Source organism: Buteo buteo, chromosome 26 (genome assembly GCF_964188355.1).
Source record: "Buteo buteo chromosome 26, bButBut1.hap1.1, whole genome shotgun sequence".
NCBI classification, from domain to species: Eukaryota; Metazoa; Chordata; class Aves; order Accipitriformes; family Accipitridae; genus Buteo; species Buteo buteo.
The window spans coordinates 5,571,160-5,594,354 of NC_134196.1; the positions used below are offsets into that span (position 1 = coordinate 5,571,160).

The 23,195-nt window shown below is 37.9% G+C and overlaps 1 protein-coding gene across 1 annotated transcript in view; it reads left to right on the forward strand.

Annotated features, from left to right (window-relative positions):
- Window positions 1–19,645: 19,645 nt before the first annotated feature.
- Window positions 19,646–23,195, forward strand: part of DCN (decorin) — a 39,620-nt gene continuing 36,070 nt past the window's right edge. Inside the window, exon 1 of the mRNA XM_075058150.1 lies at window positions 19,646–19,854. The gene's annotated coding sequence lies outside the window, so the exon portion shown is untranslated. The remainder of the gene's footprint in view (window positions 19,855–23,195) is intronic.

The window sequence follows — 23,195 nt, forward strand, 5'->3', positions numbered from 1 at the left end:
GAACTTGCAGTTCAGCAACAGTATATAAGCAAACAGTACATGAGGAGTTTCTAAAACCAGCAGCAGACAAACTGCAAGCCAAAAGCCTTTTTTGTCTTCTGTATTAAAAACTCTGCAAACCCAGCTGTTTGATGATAGTGCAGCATCTGAACCACAGTACTATTGAGCTTTTTTAAGAGTTGAAATGCTGTATAAGTAGTGAGAACAGTACATTTTTCCTTCAGCTTTGGATAATACTGGGTTTATAAAGACCTTGTGCTTATGCTGCTGTCTTTACTGGAGTTTCTGCCTTCATGTCTACTGACTGGCTTGAGATCTTACTACTAATATGCAGGAATCAGCTGAAAGCTTCATTTGCAACAACCTTTTTGTCTGAAAATATCATGTTAATCCTTAGAGAGTGTTTTCTCATATGCTCTTCAAATTACAGCTGCTCTGACAATCTAAGTCATTCAAAACAATGAATATTGTACTCGTGCTATTGAGGCACAAAATGTCTTTATACTTCATCAGGAAATATTTTAAACCAATAAACAGACAGGCAGAACATTCATAATTAAGGCTGCCAATTTGTCCTCAGTTCACATATTTTTTAAACAAAATACTATGTTGTTTTTCTGAAAAGAAAAAGAAAAAGTTGTGCAATTAGATACGAAGCCTGAGATAGCTGCAAAGGAAACCAAAGTTGACTCCTCTGGAACAGCGGGTTAGGGGGTTTATGCAGTGGTTGTCACTGCTGCTGGCATTTCCCTCCTCCCACAGACTCAAAAATGCCCTTGGCCTTACTCTGAAAGAAGCACTTTTGCTGTGACAAAAGTTTTTTTAATAACTCCCCCCCTCCCCGGAATGTGATTTCACTCTCTTTTTGAGCAGCAAACTCAGTCTCTCAGGTTTGGGTAGTAGTGCTATTATTTTGAGTCCTTTCTTGGTAAGGAAGAAATTGAACTTCTGATCATAATACTTACTTGGAACTTAGCACAAACCCAAGAACTGTTTCACTAAATTAACTTCTATTAGTGCTCCTCCTTACCAGAAATAAGGGAAAAATATTTGCCTTAAGGAAGCAATATTAATTTGAAGTCTACTCAACTTCAAGAAGTCAAAGTAAGTTTCAGTCCCCTTCCATTTTTGATAGCTTTGCAATATTTATTTTTTTATTTCTCTTCTCCTGTTGTTGAAAAATGAAATTATCCCATTTCCCATAGCAACACAAAACAATGGAAAGCTGTCTGTGTATACATTGGAAAAGGTGAAATGATAAAATTTTAAGTTTAGTGACAGAGAACTCTGAATCACTTATCAGTATCAAAAGTGTTTGGCATAAATGATGAAATAGCTCACTTCCTATGGTACCAGGCCTAAAAATGACAAAATGGGGCAGACTGCTACATCCATGGAGAGGCCAAGGTCCCCTGATGATATCTGCACATGCAAAAAAAAAAAAACAACACTGGAAAAGAGGACAATAGAACAGCTCCATACTTCTGGCTTCAATTTAAATTCAGGTTTTTTGTTGTTGTACAATTTCCTGACTGCAGTTATATTTATATTTATACTCCTTCATGCATAATTTGCATTATTCTGTTAAATATTTAAGCAACTCTCATAGTACTAGTTGCATTTTATGACTCTCTATAGTAGAGAGGAGTAAAACTGCCTTTCATTTTCTTTCTGTTATTAGTTCCCAATCTTTTAGCTTTATTTTTAGCTTGTCAGCTGTCTGTTCTCTAATTAGTTTTAAGGAAGCACACAGAATGCTAATATATATTTTAGTTAGTAAACCCAAACACTGTTGCGTAAACTCAAACGCTTTCCTTTTGTGTCTATTTACAAATGATGCTCATGCAGGTTCAGTAGGATTAGCAGCGAAACATTTCCAAAGGAAGTTTGTAAAGATAGCATGTTTGCAGTGCTAAAGGTGTTAAGCCAGGCATCTCACAGTCTGTAAGATTTACCAGCAGAATTTATGCAGGCATACAATATATTTAATGAAATCACGAATGGGTTGCAGCCTTCCATTTGGCTTTCCACATTCTTTGGATTTTAATTTTTCGGATGACCTATGGAAGTAGGCTATCATTCTGAAATAGCTGTAAAAAAAAAACGGTTGGCACCTAATAAAAATGAATACAAAAACTTCCAAATCGCCTGTTCCTAATTGCCCAGAAAGTGTGAATTAGGCTCTAATCCTTTGGGTACTTAGCTTGCGTTTTACTGCACGTGTGAAGGGCCCGTGGAGAGGGTGGGAGGGATGGTGGCTCAGCCCCCCCGGCTCTGTCCTGTGCCTCCAGCACCTGCAGCTTCACTTCATCCACCTTCTGCAAGTGCAGCCTTGGTTCAGACAAGCCCAGGCAGCCTGGCACGTCCCGTAGGTGAAGGTACCCCCCGCTGCCGAGGGGGGCCCCGGCACAGGGCATCGGCACTGCTCCCAGGAGCAGCCCCCAGAAACCACTTCTTCATTCATTCACTCTTCGCGCAGCCGGGAAATCCAGGTTTTGGGGAGACCCCTGGCTCTTACCTTTTCAACGTTTATCATTTTACCAAGGCTTTGTATGAAACCGGGGGAAAAAATTGTGACTGGCCAAATTTTGTCAAAAATAAAGTGCCTCTAGTAGTAAGATACACCTTGACAGTTCATATCTGTACCAGCAGTACACAGCTGGACTATTTGGACTTGATGATCTTAGAGGTCTTTTCCAAACTGAATGATTCTAATTCTAACCTTCCCAGGGACATGGCAGAGTCCCCATCACTGGAGGTTTTCAAGATGCAATTGGACAAGGTGCTGGGTAGTCTCATCTAGGCTCCCTTTCCCACACAACGTTGGACCAGATGATCTTTTGAGGTCCTTTCCAACCTTAGCTGTTCTATGATTCTGTGATTCTGTGCTTCTATTTATATGCTAAAGACCTGGATGTAAACTCAATTCTTTACTCAGAGCACCTTTTTTAAACCAACACTGATGTGGTCACAGTAGTCTGAAGAATGATTCAACAGCTCTTAAGTAAAATAAAGAGAAATCATCCATTCAATGGTGTACTCATCTGCTAGGAAATTATCAGTAAGCCCCAGGAAACTGCCCTAATTATCAGATTCAAACAGGTTTCCATTGTGTGAAACAGTCCAGCCATACACAGGGCTAATAATGGCACAAACACAGGATGGAAAGCAAATGGCTCGGTACTAATTCTGCAGAAAAGAATCTTGGCATGAGTCAGCTATGTCATGCTATAGGAGCAAAGGCAAAAAAAAAAAGAGAATCTGTTATACACATACAGGAAAACTGTCTGTGAGATATACAAAATAATTTTTATAACCTACAGATATAGTCAATGTTGGGAAAGCATCAGCGGGACTCCAGTTTTGGGCACTGCGTTTTAGTAAAGATGTGGACCCCCAATAAAAAACAGAAGACAACACTGAGAAAGATCAGAGGACAAGAAATTGTGGTCTGTGAGGAAACACTGACAGAACTGGGGGCTAGAACAGAAAGACCTGCACAGAATAAGGTCTACAAACTATTGAGACTACAAAAGGGACTATCTTGCTGCTGGAGGCGGCTGCCTGGATCGCTGTAGGACCTCTGTCGCTGACGGCCCTCAGTGCCCTGGGCTTGGCAAGGGCATCTCAGGAGGGACCCGGCTACAGCTCGCCCTGTCCTTCAGCTCCAGGTGGGAACGGGTGTCTTTGCATCCCTCCCAGCTGCAGGTTTCTTCTCAGAAGAGAAACTGTGGCTCTTACTCGTAAGCTAGGAATCATGGCACAAAAGACATGCATGGTTCGTAAGTGATGATGCTTGTTTGTTTAGGAAATAGCATCAAAGAGTCCGGTATAAAGAATATTTTCCTATTTTTTTCATAGTTGGGAGTTCTGGGGTATGTTTCGATGCCTGGCACAGAAAGGTTTTATGAAGTTGTTACAGGCCCTGTAACTTCTTGGCCCCTTCTCATTATTTACTGTTGGTTATTGCAGTCAAGAAGCAGACTTCAAGAGTTTGGTCCAGCAGGTTTGTTTAGTAATGAGCAAAACAGTACTGAGTTAAGAGTTCAGACAACATATCTAATAATAGGTGGTTTACATTTTAGCTATTTCTTTTATTGGAGAAGAAAATTATTCCCTGCTAACAATTTCATTTCCATATCACATCCACACTTCTTGGATGTATCTACGAGGTGTATCAAGAAATATGAACGTGCATGTCAAGACCAGTATGTTACTTAATATTTACAGTTAGTGGGTTGACTAATATTTATGACCATCTTATAGGGTATAATTTTAACCTGGAATAATGCAAGCAATAAGTTACCTGTAGGATCCTAGAGATTGCTTGTCTCCATGAATCATATCCAAAATCTCAAACAGCTGTAAGAATATTCAGAAAATGTGAATTGTCCCTAAGAAAATAATCAGCACCTGTCTATGGAAATCTTTATACGAAAACATGAGAATTGGACATTTCACACACCTACTAGAAGTAAAGAGTATTTAAACTGGGATGAGTTCTGAGTTATCACTACATTTTGGTGTGCATGAGGGCAAAATATTTTCAATATTCACACAAGTTGTAAGTTACATTTATTTTGGTTTCTGTATTTATTTTTACTGAACTTTACACATGGAAGTTGTTTCAAATGAATATCTGAATGTTACGTCCAATAATTTCTCAGCCCTTTGCTCAAAAGGAATTACAACAAATGTCAGTATATTCCAAAATCACTGTCAGTGAACAATTCAAAGGCAGAAATGGTCCATTTTTGACAGAGAAGTTATTTGCCAAGAATAGTTACTTGAGTTCAGTGACTTTTGTTGTTTTCTAGCTGCTGTTTTTGTCAACATGCTTGTACTTTCATGAGTGCTGGTAAGTGCAAGCTAATGCCATCTTTCAAAAAGATCACTTGGATGGAACATAAAAACCAGCCTTTCAAATGTCACTTAAATACATGTCATTTTAATATGAAGATTTATACCATAGCTTCTAGAGACCTGAAATGACAGATAAGCCTTATTTTCTTGTTACCAGATAAATATTTCATAAGAAACACTTCTAGTCAAAGAATCAAAAGCTTTACAACCTCAAACTTTCGATTGTTTCAACTTTTCAGATGGCAGAAATACGTTTTCTGGCATATAAAACTACTCTACTTGATATTTAGAAGTACTCCAAGTACGTTAAAAAGCAAAGAGGAGTGCTGACAAGAAGCCCATGCATTCTGTCTGGCTAAGACACTGAACGTTAATTCACTAGCAGCGGCTGGTACTCTGCCTACTCTGATACTCTGCATGTATATAGTAATAAAATAAAACTCAACAGTAACGAACACATAGCAGTATATTACATGCTAATTCCCAAACATCTCTACATGGAGAATGTCAGCCCAATCCCATGCCAAGGAAAGATAAAGTATTAGATACTGGAGCTGGGAAATGCTAAATGTTTTCTTACAATTAGTGGAGAAATATGCAGTATGGACAAAGTCTGTATTAGTGAAATTAGTGGTCCTTCTAAATGCATTCTGCAGAAGTAAAATACAAATCCTTATTAAAGTGTATGTGAGCCAACATTTTCCTGTTTCAGTACGTGAAATATCTGGTTACTCTTCCCGTAATGTTTTATTCATACATGATTTCACAGTAGCTTAAATTTTCTAATACAATTCCCCAAATACATACTTATGTCCAGATATGTGGTCTCATTTTAGAAGTGCTGAATTCCCACATCTCCCACTGAGCAAACACAACAGAGTTGATGCACAAAATTGACCTATTTCTTTATGGTCGTATCCAACATCCACTGAAATTAAGGAAAAAAGTAATTCCCTTGTGTGTAGTAAGATGAAGGAGTTTGCTAAGTCCCTTAACTTTAGGCACCCACTCAAAGAAGTTTGTCAAAAGAACCTTTGAAATGCCTAAAGAGAATTTGGTTAAAAAGTTTGTGTTTGGAGGAAAATGTTTATTTCTGATCATTAACACTTATTTTGGAAAGTGTGTTTCTAAGTGTTTTCTACCATAATGGTTGCTGATAAAGAACAGGGGCAAACCCCTAGATATTACCATATTTCTTATTCAGAATATCACACAGAGTTTTTCTTACAAACTATTTTGGGGGAAAAAAACTCTTATTTTTCAGTGTTCTGCCATGAGGCAAAAGAGGTGTATCTGGACAAAAATGAAAATACCCTTGAGTAAATGCACCATAGTAATACCATTCAAGCTATTTTCATATCTCAGCCTATTAATTCAGGCAGTTTCTCACGGCCTCTCATATAATCTATTTATACTGTGTCTGTCTGAACAATATGTGACTGAGAATGGTATTTATTTTACTTTTACATCATACTGGGAAGCGTTCATTGCCCTCTTTTAAATAAGCATTTAGAACTTCCTGCTTCTTGTGAAAAAAAAAAAAAAGAAAAAAAGACATTTTCTTTCAAATTATGTACAAAACTGAAGGAATTTGGAGGAAAAATAGTCACTTATTGAATTATTGCTCCAAAGAGCAGCACTATTTGTTAAATAAAGCAAATAAAAAAATGTTAAATAAAGGAAATAATTATTGGAGTAATAAACCTTATGAAAAAAAACCAAACCACAAAGTGCATATCCAGTCAACAGATTTGCCTACTAATTTATGAATGCCCATAATCCTTGTGCTTCCCTCTGGGCCCAAGCTACACAAGCTTTCTAACATGCCTGTGACGGTCTTTACTTTTCTGCTCTTCTCACCCCAGAACTACACCAGGGGCAGCCCAGCTGAAATATTGAGGTAAAGCCCTGGCTGGCAGTGGTCAGTGAGCAGCCAGATTGCTTTCAGTGGCCTCCGTGTGACATACAAGCTTGAAAGGAGTCTAGCGCTTAATGATATTATTCCAGTGTTCAGTCCACTCTACCTGTTATTTAGAAATTTCTAAAAAGCCCACTTTTTAAATTAAGAAACTTTGAACATAGAATTTGCCTTGTAACAATACAGGTTTCTTTTTCTAGAAGGGAGTGAAGAAATTTCTCAGCATGACAGAAAGTAGAAAGAAGTATAACCCTGTGGGAGTGTTCAAGCATACATATTTCTTAAGTCTTGGTGAATAATGGGAAAAGATGTCAGAAAAATATATGTGCTAGGGGAGGAAAACTTTAAGTGATTCAGTCTGGCGAGCAATAGGCGTAGCTTGAATTTTAATCTTTCTCCATCTAGCACTCTCTTTCCCCCTTTTTCTGTCTTATTTTTTCTTTATTTTCTCCTTCAATTTATTTAATACATTTATTTATTCACATTCAATCTTATACAAGTGATGTATTTTTGTCACAAGAGATGCTCTTTCCCAGATACCACTTATTATTTATAGCTGCTAGAGCATAAACTTTTCAGATATTCAAAGGATACACATTTTTGCATACTGGAATGACTTATATTTAGTAGCATATTTAATACAAAATACAATGAATATAACTACTTTGCCTTTTCCATATCCACCCTCCAAGAATGGCTTTCACAAGAAAATATCTGGATTGCAAACAGTCTCTTCAGTGCCAGAAAAAACTCTGCTGTCTCTATACAGCTCTACAGTCCTGTTGAACTGTAATTTTAAAGTTGCCTGGCTATTCTTTCATGTCTACAAATCACATCATTGTGTGTCCCAGTGTTAATACATTCCCTCAGTAACTGGTTCATGTGAAATGGGTTGCTATAAAATTTGCATCCACATTTTTATTTTACCAGTGAAGAGGAAAACCCAGGCTCAATGGCATTGCAAATTTACTCCATAACTTCTTCCTTCAGACACATATGAAAAGACAGGAATCATTTTTTTGGACCAAATTAAACAAACCACAAGATTTCTCTGAAATAATATGTACTTCCCACGAAATATTTACAGATGATCTCTGCAAGGGTAAAAAGAACTAAATCAGTCCAATTTAAAAGACTGCTGTAAACCTGGTTATAGTAGGTTCAAGATAGCCTTATATTAAATTTTAATCTTCAATATTTACACCAGACAAACTGAAGAAATCTAAGCCTACAATCCCTCAAGGAAAACAGTAATTTTTGTGCACAACTTTTTTTTTTGCAGTCTCAGAAAGGTCTGCTACTCTAGATATTTGAAATAGATGTCCAATTTCATTCATTCTCTGCTAAATGCAGAGCAGTGTTCAGAAATTACATCCATGTTATACATATATTTTTGTTGCTGATCTCTTACTCTGTCTTCAAGACACGATGGAGTTTGCCTCCAATCTGATCAGAGCTGCTTTTGCTGGGTTCTCTTTGTGTTGATTGATGTGCCCACACGATCACTACACAAAAAAAGACAAAAGCAACCGAAATAAAATGTTACTACTCCTAGTTTTAGGACAGTTCTCAGAGCTTTGGCATGGATATTCACTGTCAACCCTGAAAAGGGTATTTAGACATTAGCCTTTAAATGGCTGAACTCACATTTGTTTATTGAGCCAATCCTGAAGTCTACAGAAAAGCCAGGAATTCAAGACAGTCACTTTTTACACTGTTTCAATGGGAAAATAATGCATCAACTTTTCCTTCTTGTTTCAGAATATGTAGTCATCTTTGTTTTAGAGAAGCTGTTCTTTTTGATTTGTGAACTATTTTGTTGGATTCTGAAGTAGGAGAATTACCCACTGGATGTAGGTCTTGTTCCATTACTGTAAGTCAGGTAGTTAAAGGCTGTGAGGGAAGGTCAAGCATTCAAATAATCCACCTCACAGTTCTTTAAAGTTTGATTATAATGCCACTAAGATGTAGAAATCCTTGGCAAGCTCAAGACTACTTTTCAGAGAAAGTCGGTGTCATCATTATTCCACAAAAGGGGAAATGAAGCTACAAGATGTGATGAAGTAAAAGGAGAAAATTTGTAATTTCCACATGGTAGGTGGTATGGTGCCTTCGTATCAGATATGAAGGTAGAGGCTTGCTCTTTTTCATATATTTTGAAGACATGTAAAAGAACATAATACGGTGACAACGATTCCGTCCAAAAAAAGGCTGCTCATCCAAACCTGGGTTTTCCTTTCAATTCGTTAATGCTAAAAATAAGAAGAGCTTTAATCACTGTCAAGGAAAAGGTAACTAGTCCAAGAGTCAATCCTTTTGAAGATTCGTTACTGTCAGTACCTCCAGAGAGATAAAACACAAGACTTTCTAGTGTAGCAGACAAGGCACAGAGGATGATTGCTCCACTCTTGTAGGCTCTGGTGAAACTCATATAAAGTGTGAGGCACCCTGTTTTAGGATTAAATTAAGGGAATCTGTGGGAGAATAAATGAGTCATCAAGAGAGTGGGGAAAAAAGTATAACGAGAAATGGTTAGAGGATCAGCAGTTGTTCAGAGAAGTCTTAGGAAGGAAATGAGGACACTCCAACTGTGCAAAAGGTTGCTGTGAAGAAGACTGTGATGAGTTGTCCCAGAAGAACTAGAACAAAGAGTAACTGGCTTAATTTGAAGCAGAGACTCATGGTTGATATTGGGAAAGCTTTAATAACCATCAGTAGGGCTGAGAAACAGGATCCAGTGCTGGGGAGTGGAGCTGTCCTGCATCTGCCTGGGCACAGGGAACAGAAACAGCCGTGGGGGAGAATCAGCATCCCTGAGAGGTGTTTTACTTGATGCCGCCTCACAGCACATCCTACATTGCTGTCGTTAGTGTGATTTTCATGCTGCACTTTGTCATAAGCTTGCGGTGGAATACCGCTAGTGAGAAAACGCGTGCCGGAGCTCCTGCTTCGCAGACGTAGCATGCAGTTTACACACTATAAAGTGCTGCTGGGTTATCAGCATCAAAAGAGTGTTTGTCACACTTGTGTCTATAGTTTTTACAGACCCACAACCCATGACACTCGTGTCAAATTAATTGTGTTAGCTTACCTTAGATAAAATATACTTTTTTTCTGGAAGTTAATGAACACAGAAGGAAACCACTTCGTTATGTTTGGCAACCCTGTAAACACTATGTCTTATTTACTATGTAATATATAGCTGGTTAATGACTAATGTACATTTAAATAAAAGAGATGTGGGACTCCAGCTTACAGTCACTCTTATTGAAAAATCTTATTGAGTTAAATAGGAATAAAATAAATGTGCTTTTACAGAAATGACTCAAAACCCAAGAGAACCAAATAATGAATGAGATTCTTTCAACAGAATTTTTACATGGAACAGGATGTAGAACAGAGCTCTATAGTAAGAATATAATTTTTCCATTAATTTTCCATTTGATTGTGTTGGCTGTTTTAAAAATACCATACAAAACCAATTTTGTTTCCTGTTAAGTACTTTCGGACTTTTTCATACACACAAGTCAGACAATCAGATTTCCTATCTGATGATTTGGGGTCTTTTACTCTTCAAAGAGCTGGATGGTTATAAAGACAAGCAAAAGGATATTCTGATAAAATAATTTAATTATTAAGATTCTAAATAAAAATACATGTGGATATAAAGTCATTTCTCATGGTGATAGAGAATATCCTTGTGTCCAGTTACTGCCTATATTGAGTATACTGTTCTCCAAAAGCAAAGAGACTGAAAGAAGTAAGAAATTGATGCACAGTTTTCTGTGCCTTATGTAATCATGAGTTGATAGGTCTTGGACTACCTCTTGGACTGCAGAAAAGCTAACACAGAAATCCAAAATTCAGTAAGTGGTGAATCTAAACTAAAATCAAGCTTTTACACTTAAGATAAGCCTGGGAAGTCTGGGCAAAGGGCGCACTGTAGGTCAGAGATTGGTAAAGCTATTGCATATGTCACATCAGTCACTTCTGTTCACCAGCTTTATACAAACAAAATGAAACTAGGAAAAAAAGAAGGTAAAGTACTCTGGATGTCAAGAAATATCGCATTTAATTAAGTCACAATTTGTACTAATTTGCTGTATAATTGCCAGCTGCCCTGACTCAAGAGTTTATAGTCATAGCAATCATAGGGTCATCACAATATTTTCTATAGTCCCACTAAGCACCCAGCACAAGGCTTATCTCTCCTCAGTATCAAGCAGCAATTCCTTCTCCTTTAGAATACAAAATGGCAAATCCCTAAGTTCACATCACTTTTTAACTGGACAAGATGAAAATACACACTTAAACATTTGTTTTGGTGAAAAACGGGCATACATAAAAGGCAAAATTCACATTTTTTTCAGAACAGGCCAAGCAATTCTAAGACTGGTAAGGAAACCAATTCAAGCTGCAATAAATATTGTATAAACTTTCATTATAAAGCAGTAATTTGACTCTGTTTTTCCTTGATGAAAGTTATCTGACATTATTTTTAAAAACTTTAGACCTGAAATACAAGAATGTGAATTTTCATCTTCTGCAGCCACCGATCTTTTATTATAAACAGAAAGTCATATTATGGTTTCATTTTTTAAAAATAAAATATCCTGAGGTATAATCTTATAAGAGAAGCCATAAAAAAATAATACTCTCAGACAGGCTGAACCTTCTTTGAAGATTCAAAGAATACTTTTAAAAACTACAAAAAAACATGTTGCTGTCTCCAGCATATTTGGCAGTTGCATTTTATACTTTTTTATTGCCACCAATTTTGTTCTCCTTTAATCTGAAACATACAGTAATCAATTATCAATTCACTATTCAAAAAAACAACTATATGAAGAAGCTGCTTGCTTTGGAAAAGAGCACCAAACTGCCTCAATGAACACAAAATCTGAGAGGTTGTGGGGAGACTTACAGGAAATGAGGGAGAATTTCCGTAGATGGTGGCAGCTCCATAACTGTACTAAATTCATATAAAATGGTTGCCCAGTAATGTTTGTGGAGTCAAAACATACCGAGAAATGAGGCTATGTAGTGGTGGCAAGGGATGAAATAGAGATCTACTCCCAGAGCGACACGTTTTGTTGTCATTATAGTTGAATATTTGAGCTCATCAGACTGGTCAGCCCAATGAGCCTCTCAGCCCAGCAATGCCACCTCCTGCACGTCCTCATAACATTTATAACAAAGGGTATAAAAGAACCCACTGACTTCAGATGACTTCAAATTTAGCACTTCAAAGCCACAGAACAAAATAAAAATGTATTAAAGTAATCTTATCCCTAAGTAACCCTAATTTGCCCCTGCAAGCCTGCTGTAACCCATAGTCAAGAGGTTTATTTTGTTGGAGCTGAGGGAATGCAATGTCTTTGGGACCTGGAAGGAGAAGTGAGGTTGCAAAATGGACTCTGTAAACCGTATAGATTTCTGTCCTGGATGTGGACTTGACAAATAGATTGTGATTATTAGGCACTTCAGACTAAATAGCTGGTGTCCTTCAGGCTAAGATATAACCTAAGTTATAGCCATAGTTGGATAGGTGAAAAAACCCAAACATAAAGCCATAAAAGTAAGGCTTTTGTGAGGCCCAAAAGATTCTACAAAGTCCTCAAAATGATTAAAAGTTTCTTGGATGTATTTTTAAAACCTGTTTTTCCCTCTTCTATCCTATAATTTGAAAAATAATTGCTTATTTTTGTGACTTAATTCCATTGCTTCTTTTGCCAAATATTTCTCATTTTAAATTGACACAAAAATGGCATTCCAGGCTGTGTGAACGGGTTACATACAGTGTGAACTCCTCCTCAGAGCTGAATTTTCTAATTGTACCTGAAGGATAGGCAATTCCTTTTGCAGAGGTGTTTTAAACAATTTGGAAGAGACACAAGGGGCAGGAACACAGTGGAAAACCTTTAACAACATGACAAATGACTGTTCCAACCTGTCCAAGTCTCAAGATCCAATTTGCAGTGGTTTTGGTTTTATAAATGAAGAGCAGTCTCTGAATAGATTTTTGCTTGCAAGCATATGTGTGGCTTCTTCAGAGGCAAGCTTCCCATCTTGTTATAAAAAGCTGATACATTCATTTTGAAACATCCTATTTAATTTTTACAAGTAAGGCAAAATAACTCTATCCTTAAATTTAGTTGGTAGAATCAAACTAGTTTAATATACTGAGATTTTCAAAAGTGGTTAGTTGGTGTGGGTGCCTGGCTGTTTTCTGTGTCCATCCTCCAGTGCGTTATGCAATATCTGATTTTCAAAACCTGCTCTTTGAAAGACTCTTTGAAAATCAGATCTATTAAAGATATTTTGGAAAACTGTTAGTCACTTTTCCAAACTTTTGACTTAGATCTCTAAGGGTTTGGGTTCCTGGTATATTAAGATAGATGAAGATGAGCCAAGAAATTCAGTGGCTGAACTTTGAAATGGCATAAATCACAGGATGCTGCAATTTCAATAAGATGGTATGATTTATGTCTCCTGGGGGTGTGTCATGCTCATAAATTCATCTATTATGTACGCAGATCTAAAAAAACCCAAACAACCAAAAAACCAAAAGTGAGACAAATAAATGCAAACCAAGAATAATTTATAATCAAATACTAGCTTAACTTTTATTCCGTTGAAACACAATGGATATGCATGTTATCCTCTAAATTAAAATGTAGCTGGTCTATTTGGAACAGAAGGTTGCTCCAGGAACACGGTATGGAACAAAGTAGTAACTGAAAAACATGTTTGTAAAGAAGGAAATAAAACAATGAATAATGTAGAAAAAATATAGCCTTCATTTTTTCTGATTACCAATAAACATTCCACTGTAATTCAATAGCTGAAGGAATTGCCATCACATGAAAAAGTTTTTACATGTAGAATTAAACTCTGTTTTGTTTAGAAAACCTCACTATGTTTTATCCAGGATGACTATGGAAAATTACGGTTGAGGAACATCAGTGCAATTACTTGGTCAAAGCAATCCTCTGAAGAGCTTATTTATAAGAATAAAAGTAGAATATGCTTTAAATAGTAGTCAAAAGAAAGCCCATATCTGGTTAATAGCAAGTTAAAGTGAATGACTCTTCAGATGCTTAATGAAATGCAATGGATATTTTGAAGACTGTTCCCTGAACAATACTGTAACCTGGAAGTATTTAATGGCTGATGACCCTAATTCCAAGTGATCTTGGAAGAAATCTGATTCTATATTGATAGAAAAAGATTTTAAAAATATTCAAAACTTTTTTTTAAAATTCTAAGCCATGATAGTGTGAAAATTAATTTAAAAGCTTCCTGCTGCCCCTTTTTATGAACTTCCATTTCACCCTTCTTGAAGAGGCTTGTATTCTACTTTTCCATGTCTTCAAATTAGGTAAAAATTGAGTACAGTGTGTAGTGTTCTCATGATCACTTCTCCATCCTGAATGCCGGATATCGTCTATGCTATTTGGACTCTGCTCCCACACCATTACTTTTCTTTACTATGTTTTTAAATTGACTCAAATCCAGTGAGTTACTTCAAAGGTTCAAGAGTTATGAAAAGCACATCCTTTTCATTTGAACCCCACAGGGCACACCCTGTTTAGACAGGGTTGGTTCCCATGTAACACATCGTCATCCACCTTAGGATTCTCAACAGCTCTTCTCTATAGTGAGGTCACAGAATCCAAACCAAACTGGTAAGTTTTGTGATGTAATTGCTTATATCTTCAAAGTCACCATTTCATAGGTTTAGCAGAAGTTAGTAATTATTTATTTCCTCAGCAGATTGCCAACATACAAAAATGAGTATTTTAATACAGAGACACAGATACAAACACTATTGTAAAGGGCCTTTTTTTCTATTCTACTCCTTTTTCCAGGACTTTCCTCAGTAATACAGTCACTAGCTCCCCCTGAAAAAGTTTGAACAAAATGCAAAAAACTCTGTGATGACTAAATTGGAAGTCAAGGATGACCTGGCTATTCACATGTTTTTCATAATCTGGGTAGAGGCTGTTCAGAGCTGCACAGGATGTGTCTCATTTTGAATGCTGGTTCATAACCCCTGACTAACAGAGGACATGCAAGGAGTATAGTTCCAACATTTGCATGAATTACTGTCATCTTTTTCTAGGGCATTGTGTAATCCAGCTGGGATGATGAGGCTTGTCCAGAGCATGACCTAAGGGCCATCAAAATGAGAATTAAGGTTTGGATTTTTCATCTGAACTTTGAAAATGGTTGGACTCCAACTCAAGACAGTGCAAAATAGAAAGAAAGGCCAAATCTGGTGAAACAGCTGCTCACTTGAAATTTCATCTCCTCTTACCTAAACTAATCCTCTCTCCTCACCGGTCATCACTCCCTCTTTCATGGCCCACACTCCCAGAGTGACGTTCTTTCACTCTTTCCTTCATGTAAGAGATTTTCTGGAGGGCAGGAGGCTGCTGATACTCATACAGAAGCCAGACAGGAACAAAACGCAATGCTGTCTATCACTGAAACACAGCAAATGAAGCACCGGAGTACTAATACAGAGGTATATCGGTGTATGTGACAGCAAATGTTTTTGTATATGTTTTCTTCACCATTATTTAAAGGTGAAGAGGTAAAGTCAAAGTGGGGTTCTGGGGTCTTTCGTCCATGATCACTTTTATTTTTCTCTCACCTTTTGTTTCTAGGGTGGCTAGGAGCTGCGAAGACTCATACAAAGTCTAGTTTTATCTATTTGCTGCAGTTTTGAGTGAGAGAGATAACGGTGATCTCAAAATGTACGTCTACACTACAAAAGTGTGAGCAATAGTTAGGACAGGCTTCCTCCTCAAAGGTGGAAATTTTGTTCAGAGCATTTGAAATCATAGTGAGTAGTAAGGCTACACTGACAGGTGGTTAGCTCCTGCAGCTGCTGGATGCACCTGGACAAAACGGTTTGATTCAAGAGAGAATAGAAATGCCAGGGGAAAGGAAAGCCAGTGTTGAGGACAGGAACAGATTAGCCTCTCCAAAGAAAAGAGACCAAAGGAAAGGACATGATCAGATGTCGGATACTTCAGCTGAGGACAATTTGAATTTGTGTCCTAGAGTGACCTGTAGATCCCACGGACTCCCCTCAGAAGAGCGCAGGGAGATGACATGAGGGGTACGCAGTACGTGTTCTTGCAGAGTGGGAAGGGGAGAGAAGGGAGGACAGACAGTGATGGAAGAAACTATTAGTCCAGAGAGAAGGCTTTCCCTTTGGAAGTTTGGTTGCATTTTGTTCAAACAGTTATACAAGAGGCGCTTTCACAGCCGCAGAAAAATAATGCTACTGGTAGCACACGTCCAAAATCTGATACATTGGCCCTTTTGATCTGTAGAAATGTCAAGAAGTTGAGGGCTATCTTTTCTGAGGTCACAGAGCACTGAAGGAAACTTTGATACTCAGACTATCCAGAAATTAAATTTCTGTCTCTTTAGCTAGCTTGTCTGGCTGTGCCTGGGTCAATATTTACCTGGATCAATGTTTACTAAGCTCGGGTCAATATTTACTCACATTTTTAGTAAAGGAACTCCATTGCTATGGTAAAGAACAGCTTACTACAGGTGATTGGAAGAAATTATTATGCATAGCGTAGAAAGGAGAGGAGAGACAGGCAGTAGTATATTAGAGAATGTGGAGGATGCCGTGCTAGGGAGCCAGTAAAGCCCAGGAGGTGGAAAGGGCCCCCGAGAGGCAGCCAAACAGGGGATCTGGTTTCATCCTTTCCTGATGGGGACTGGCACTTACCTAGCTGGTTCATGAGGACTTTGAGGCGGATTTGCCTGCCTCTCTTCCTTACCACAACAACCACAACAACGCTAACCAGTCTTTGATCATCAAAGCTGGGATCTATTAGAAGGCAGCTCAAGAAAAAAAAAAGCCTTTTTTCTGTAGTGGAAACTTAGAATGAGGAAGAACCTGAAACTCCAGGCCACCATGTTTCTGCAGGACAGATCCTGTCCTCCTGCTTTGGTTTTATTCCAGTAACATTCTGGATGGCAATAAACGCTACGCTTTTTTTTTTTTTTTTCCCAGGCTCCCCCCCCAAAAAAGCTCCTTTCTTTCCACCTCCAGGGGCAGATTATGTCGGCTCCCCATTCTTCTGAGGAGTCTGCAACCTGTGCTGGCAGCGCTGGGTGCCTGCTGGATGTGCCTCTCGCCCAGCCCAGCCCCAGGAGCTCTTCCCTCAGGGTATGTTTGCTCCTTACTGGGCAGCCGCTCAGCTCCTTCCTGCAGAGATTTCCACCGGACCCAGGCAAAGCAGTCAACAGCAGGCAGGTTTCCTGTGTTCTCTCCCACCACTGCCCTTTGAAAGGTCCACAAAATGAGCTGTGAGCAAATGAAGCAGATGCTATCCATCAAAATTTAATAAAAAGACTGTTATATAAATAACATTAACATGCAGTTGCCTGTAACTCTCTGGAAATCAGTATTTGGAGCAGCATCTAGCCCTATAAGTTTGTTAAATTGGAGTAATAAAATCATATAGAAACCAAGGTTTTTCTAAACATGATTTTTTTATATTGACTGAGCTGTAGTCAAAGTAGGTCAGACTGGGAAGGAGAGCTTATCGATGCTGGGCCCTGTGTCCGGTCATGGGCCTTAAAATTACATAATGACTTACTATTGTTGTTGGGTTGTTTTTTTAAAAAAAGTTGTTTATCTTCTGAGTGACAAAGCAGGGGGCAAAGAGTGGGGTTAAAGGAATACTTGTATCAGAAAGGATCCCACATTCCCATAAAAGCACACAAATGACACAAAACAATCAACAGGGTACTGCACCAATATTCAATGACCCGAGTCCTCTCCCATTCAGTTGCTCGGTCCTCCACATACTCCACTTTGCATTTCAGGAGGGCTTGGACACCTGACACATACCCCTTCTACCTCTGGGTATCGACAGGCAGCACAAGTGTTTTCCTAATTCCTAAGGGTGGTAACATCTTTTCCCCTCTGAGCTTCTTTGGCTGGACTTTAGGACAGAGAAGAGCAGTTCCTCTGCAGGCAGAGCAGGAGCCCCAGTGCACCCAGCAGGCACCCAGTGCTCCACCTGTTCCCACCTTGATCGTCGTGGTTTTGTTTCACTCACCCTAATGCTTAAGACAAAAAAGAAGAGGTGGTCCTCCATCCCCTCCTGTGCCTCCAAAGAGATGACTAAGCTATTAAATTATAGCGCCTTTCAACCTGCTAACAGATATCAGAACAAATGTATTATGATTTTACTGGGAAAGGATATGAATGGCTTTTGTGAAGCAAACTGACAACAAGTTTACCCTGACCTGTTCCTCATCAAAATCTTGCTTTGAAATGTTTTTAAACACCAGATGCAGCTGGTGACCAAGGTTCAAATAACTGACATTACTAAGATGCAGCCAAGATTTCAGCAAGCCTCATGGTGACACTTCTGGACAAAGATAAGGCTTTGTTGTAAGCATGAAAGCTTGGAACACCACTAATCATATGTAGAAAAATGTCACAACAAAAATCATTAGCAGTCTTGAACCCAGTGGAGAGGCAGGGGAAAGAAGTCAGCTCAAGGACAAGGGGCGAATAAATGATCCTTGACTTTTAGAGTGAACTATATAAAGAAGCTGTAATGCAAGATGTCTGATTACACCTTTGTGCTACACTGACCAAACCCAGCAATTATTCTACCATGTTTTCTTCCACCAAAGGAGAACAATTATAAGAGCTGTTTTAATGGCTCTGCTTGAAATTAATGAAGAGAATAGCTAAAATTTCGAGAGTTTATTGTGTTTCTAAAAAATTCATGTCACATTCTAAACATCATGTCACATTTTACAGGCTTTAATTTCAGATTTGCACCTGGTCTTAGCCTAGGGGCAGAAATAAAAGGATACAAGTCAAAACACAGAGACACAAGCCTCCAGTATTTAGATAGGACAGCTAACAGCACAGGGAAGCTACACATGTTCACAATGTGTTTGGATTACTAAATAAATAGTAATTATTGTATTTGCTCTCCTTTCAGTTTGCTAGACTTTAAAAATTGTGCAGGAATAGAGTAACTGCATTTTAGCTTCCACTGATATTTGCGTCAAACCAGAAATTACTAAAATAAAATATAAAACTGAACAATGAGTCAGATACATTTTTCCTTTCATGCTTTAGAAAATCTCCACTGCTTCTTAAAAAACCCAAAAAACCAAAAGAACCCACCCCCAAAAAACAGTTAAAGCTAATTTCCCCTCTGCTTTGCTGTCCTGGTGAGAAAGCAGTAAAAAAAAGCAAAGTTTATATAAAGCAGTTCTAACCACAAATGTTAGAGTCGTTCTACTAATGAAAACATGATTTTCATATATATCAAAAACATGCTGTAGTTTGAAGAAATACATAAAAACTCTATTATTAGACAGGATAATAGTATATTACACTATATACTACTTGGTATGACAATGATTATAGCATAAGCAAAGGCAGGTTGATATCTGTTTAAATAGTTTTACCTAAAGCTACCCCTTTCTTCTGATATTAATCTCCACTTTGACTAACTCCAAGATTAATTTTATATTATTTCCTTGAATTACAAATACTATAAACAAGAGGAACAGCCAAACATTCTTCTCAGTAATGAGTCAGAAAAAAAAAAAAACATAGTTAAAACCAAGAAAACTTTCCTAAATATATGTTGTAGGGACATAAATAAAATAAGTAAGATGAATTACAGCTAAGCATCTGTCTTATAGTGTACAAGTAGTTTGGGATTCTAAACAGATGAAAAAGAAATAAAGCAAATGAAAAAGAAAAAGGAGGAAAAGAAAGCAAAAGAGCTGATAAAGTTTCTGGCTACAATACAGGAGACATATCATTACCATATGATCTAATGTGGGTGTCAGCCTGGATTGTGTTCATTGAGAGAAACCTTATTTTTTAACTGTGCTATGGAATAGAAGCAGGAGGGTTTTCCACCAAGTGACAGTCACTGAGCTGAACTTACCCCCTCCTCCTTTCCACACCTGCAAAGCCTTTTGCCTGGGTTGAATATTTAGTTTAATTACATCTCAGCTTTGAGAGCTCCTGTTGCAAATCCCTGGATTAAAAGGTACGGTTTTCAGTAATTCTCCTGAACTATGCTGCACTAATAAAACTTCAGGCAAGTCTACGGCAAGAACTAGTTGAATTTTAAGAGAAGCAAGGAAAAAATCCTACTAAATGTTTAGCAATGTTAAGTTTTGTATCCAGCACTTTTGTTTCTTGGGAACATGAGAATGCATTCTCAAGGACTGTGCAGATTTCCTACTGTTTATTTGACTGTTCTGTCTCTTGTTTTGATTTGTGTAAGCACTGCTATAGTCCTTTCTTTTTCCTTACTGTAAACTTTTGCAGCAGTATATTCTCTGTTTGCAGACCAGTGTTTAGAATCGGTGATGTAGTGAGTGTAGAAAATGCGTGAGTTCTTACATTTCTGTTTTAAACTGCACTCTGTGATTTCTTTTTCATTCGGATTTCTTCATATATTTTCCAAACATTAATGAATATAATTTCAATTTCAGAGAAAAAAAACCCGTAGTAGTTAGTTAAGCAGGCTCAGTGTATGCCTTTGTAATGTTAGAAAGTGCTACGTTACAGTGTACAAACAAGGGACTCACATTTAAAGAAGGTTCCTATGAATGAAATAGTAGAAAAGAAAATGCCTGGAGTTGAAACTCCTGTTAACAGAGTTTTAATCTCTGTAAAACTTCCAGCTCCTATGTTTGCACATCTAGACTTTATTACACAAAATGGGTAAAACATATAATGTAGGAGATTTTTTTTTGAAACTGCACATATTGTTTAACTTGTCTTTTGTGGCGTTTTGAGAGGTTTCTGACAGTAGGTGAACAAATATTTAAAACTTAATATTAAGGTAAACTGACAAGAAGACCACCAATACAGTGGTGACGTGAACTGATGAAGCATATTTCCAGTGGTATTTTAAACTGAAATGTGGCCAAGTCTATGGTATAGTTTCCTCTGTTTGTGGAAAAGTCTTCCTCACTGTAAACACATAATTAAAGCAAATTTAAACAGTTATGTCCTGCAGACATAAATATTTTGTCACAGACCTTTAAGAATTCAGATTTTTTCCCCCTCTCTGTTTCTTTTGCTAAGTGAAATGTAAACATTTCTTACTAGTACAGTTTTGTGTATATTTTTTTCTCTGTTTATGTTCATTTACACATGCAAACAATAGGAACAGATATGTATGCCTGCAGTATGAATATGTATATGAATAAAGATACGCAGACACATATCTATTCCTATTTCCTGATTAATAAGTAGCTTGTGTCTGCTATTTTGCTCTGCTGTGTCCTCAGATTAGATCCTTGTTAACCTTTGTTGTCCTACAGTTTTCCTTTATACACAACTCTTACTGATTTTATTATAGTTTTGACAAAACAGAGACCAAAGGAAAAGGCCTGCTACAGGGTTTAACTCAGATAAGTGAAGTCATCAATATTAGTGTGAAAAAGAAGTAAAGTGTGAAGACATTTCCAAAGTGCCTTTGCATTGTTTTGAGGTTTTTTTTTTGAGGGGTGGTAATTTAACTCCAGGATAAGATCCTGATTGTGCATTCTTGGGATGGACGGTGCTTCAGCAGTGACCCTGGGGGGGAATACAAACAGTTTTAAAAATTTAAAAATATTTTAAAAATATACGAATATGTAAAAAAGAGCTGGGGAAGCTCTTTAAAAATTACTGACTGCCAGTGCCATGCCAGGATTGGTGTGCAGCATTCCCAGTGTTGATGTTAATGTACATTCTGAAAAATACTTTGTAATGGGGTAATGTTTTATTGATCATTTTCACAAGGCAGCTTATTAAGATGAATGGTGATGATTTAGCAAATTTGTCTTCCCATTGCAGACTGTTAATAAATTGCATTGTTATTTTACAATAATTCATACGTAATAATGATTATTTCACAAATTTTGGTTTAGATTAAACCCTGGTAAGACCTCACCACCGGGTATTAAGACCACTTTGCTGTGACAGCCTTACTTGTCCGTGGGTACTCTGCATGCATCATGGGGGTGTTGCTGGGGAAGGGACACAGCCCCAATGTCGGGGGGGGGCCAGGGCAGGAGGGAGCGCAGGAGGATGGCCCACACAGGGACACAGCCTGCCCCTGCTACATGGCACAAGTTTGCACAGCACCGAGTTGGGCTAACAGGCCCTGCTAAAATGCTCTGATCCTCGTGGGGTCTGCGAAACCCCTCAGTGCATGCAGTAGGTAATATGTCAGCTCCAGGAATAGGAAATACCTTCGGGTCCAATGAAGGAACTAGCTAGGTCTCTTAGAGAGGCAACAGAAACGGTGGTTTACTCCATGTGAAGTCACTTTGAAGTCTTCAGGACATCTGAAGATGTTAGATACCTGCCTTCCTGTTAGGGAGATGACAGAAATGATTTTAAAACACTAGCCTATTTTATAAAGTAAAAAATCCTATCATCCTCTCACGACTGAGCCCTAAAGGTTTCTGCAGGCTTGCATTATTGGCATCTGTAGGTAGACATTAATAAAGGAAATTGAACCCAGGCACCATATAGATTGTATCTAGTTCCAGGCCTGAGTTTTTTATTTATTTAGCTTTGCTTATACTGACCACTCCTGTTAGAGTACCTGGATGTGGTATTTGAGAGAGGCCTCAGTATACCACTCTCACCTAACATCAGCTGCCCATGTTAGCCATCTACCTGGTAGGTTCCATATGTCAATGTAAAGAGGGAGACAGTCCTCCTCCTCTGCCTCTCCCCCTGTTGTTTGATCTTTCCATTAGTCAATATGGAGCTGAAAATGCTATACCATGCCCCTAACTGTTAGGTAATTTCTACTAGAAAAAAATTAATCCCAGCTAGCACCCAGACAAGACATTTTGGAAGTTATTGACCTGAAGAAACAAGTGGACATTTTTGCTTTCATTACAAAGAACAACATCTGTATTCAGGACTATGCCATCCATTTTAAGAAAAATCTCCTAAATAAATGACAAGTTTGCCTTTCTGTCACTTGGCAACTTGAAGGCAGGTTTCTTTATATTTTTTTGTGCGTTGTTTTTAGATCCATGAAGGTTTGTAAAAGATAAACTTCCTCATATAAAATAAATAGTAAAAGAAATTAATTTTCAGAAAATTAGCTAATCCATACAGCCATGATACAAAACCTACAAACAGCTGTTTTGTAATTTCTCCTTAGCACACAACAACACAGGTAGCACAATGTACAGTGTGTTGAAACGCATTTAGGCCTAGGTCCTGAGAACATGTATTTAAGCAATTTTCCTTGTTAATATCTATGGCAATACGTATTTGTGTAAAGTTACTCATGAGCATGAAAGCCTGCAGTATGAGGCCCTGAAGTCCCATTACAAAGTGTGCTGACAATACCACAAGCATCAATTC